Here is a 1829-nt window from a genome sequence, read left to right on the forward strand (position 1 = left end):
TGAACTCAAGCACAGGTCAGGGAGAAACCAATGCAGGGTTCCCAGGGTGGCATTTGGCGTTGAATTGTTCTCATCATGTTAACAAATCTTTGGTGAGTTACACTTTCAACCCCCCTTACCTGGGGGAGCCAGGTGGATCACATCACCATCGCCCACATAGAGGGCCCAGTGTGAGGAGCCAATGCGGGAAATCTCAATCAGGTCTCCAGGCTTGGGCTCTGCACGAATCTGCAACGAAACAGCCAGGAAGGTGAGACAGATTTCAGGGAGCTGCAGAGGCCCGGGCTGCGAACTGCAGCCGGACCTGTGGAGTCCATGATTACTTAGTATGTTCATCACCTGGTGAGTGTGTGTGTGTGTGTGTGTCTGTGTGTGTCTATGTGTGTGGCGTGGTGGGGTGGGGGGGAACTCTTGGTCCCTTGAACACCTCAGCCTGCTGTAGCTTCTAGAGGTTGCCCTGTGTGGAAGTTGAAGCCTGGAATGCCTTGTTCTGTGCATACATAATGTGTGTGTTGCCTACACACACACTTGGATGCAGACATGCACATGCAGGTGTACTGTGCATGTGGAGGGTGTTGACACCACAGCGGTGTATCAACCCCTTCCTGAGGCTGGGCACCAGGCAACATCAGACATGGGAGTTTGATCCTGTTTGAGCCGCTGACCTGAGACCCAGGGGAAGCCTCATGAAGGACCTGAGATTGCAACGTGTCCTAGAGCGGCTGCCTGTTTCCTGCAGGGACAGGGGCAAGGTTGGGCCTGACACAGTCACACAGCAGGCTCTGCTGGCACATTTTCCCCCATAACAGCCACCTGCCCAAGCCCAGGGGAAGGAAGCAGCACCCCTGCTCAGCTGGGGAAACCAAGGATCAGAGAGGCAGAGGGACTTGCCCAGGGACACTCAGCTGGCAGTGGCTGCACGGGGTCTTCTCTGCCCCGACCCTTCCTGGTCCCCTTTCCTCCTTCCCTTTGCACACCCCCACCTGATCCTCAATGTCCCCGCCCAGCACACCACAGTTTCATGTTCGATAATTTTTCAGTTTTCTTCCTCTCTGTTCCTGATTTCAGGGAATGACAAACCTTCAGCCTCCCTCACCTGAGACGGCCCATTCTGAGACCAGGGTTCAGCTTACCTTTGCCCCTGTTCCATGCCAATATCCAACACCAATGGTCACCCTGGAAGTTTCTCCTGAATTCACGTCCTCCTTCATCTCCCGCCCATGACTTTGGTTAAGGGCGCCCCAGTTATAATTATGTGACCCTACGTTTCCCCGACCAGCCCCTAGACTTCTGTCCCTACCATTACATATCCAGTGTGAACTTCCATGGTGGGGCCATTTGTTCCTGATGGGGGTGGGGAGGGGAGGGGGCTTCCTGCCTGGGCTCGTGGGGACAGAGCTCTGGGGGTGAATGAGGGAATGGCTCTGTGGTCGGGGTTTTCCCTGGGCTCCACCTCTGCATCAGGTGGGAGCTGAGGGGAGACAATGGGAAACCTGGCCTCAGGGATCACTGTGCTCTGTGTACTGTTCCCAAGTGCAGCCTGGAAACTTCTATCTCCAGGCCCACCTCAGCCCTGAAACACTAAACTCACACATCCAACTGCTACTCAACAGGTCCCCCTGGATGTCTAACTGGTCAACTCAACACCCCACCTGAGCAGCAAATCCTCAATTTCCCTCCCAAACCTCCTCCTCCTCTCATCTCCTCCATCCAGGCTGCCCATCACCCAATCACAGGGGCTTTGAGCCCTGGAGGTGCTGTGGTTCATCTGAAAGAGCCGGGAGCACTGGGCATTGAATCCTGCTTCTGCCTCTTACTAGCTGTGTTTT

At 55.2% G+C, this 1829-nt stretch overlaps 1 protein-coding gene across 1 annotated transcript in view; it reads right to left on the reverse strand.

Annotated features, from left to right (window-relative positions):
* Window positions 1-1829, reverse strand: part of LOC102240170 — a 63024-nt gene that overhangs the window by 53080 nt on the left and 8115 nt on the right. The gene's annotated exons all lie outside the window — the stretch shown is intronic.

Source organism: Myotis brandtii, unplaced genomic scaffold (genome assembly GCF_000412655.1).
Source record: "Myotis brandtii unplaced genomic scaffold, ASM41265v1 scaffold1112, whole genome shotgun sequence".
Taxonomy (NCBI): domain Eukaryota; kingdom Metazoa; phylum Chordata; class Mammalia; order Chiroptera; family Vespertilionidae; genus Myotis; species Myotis brandtii.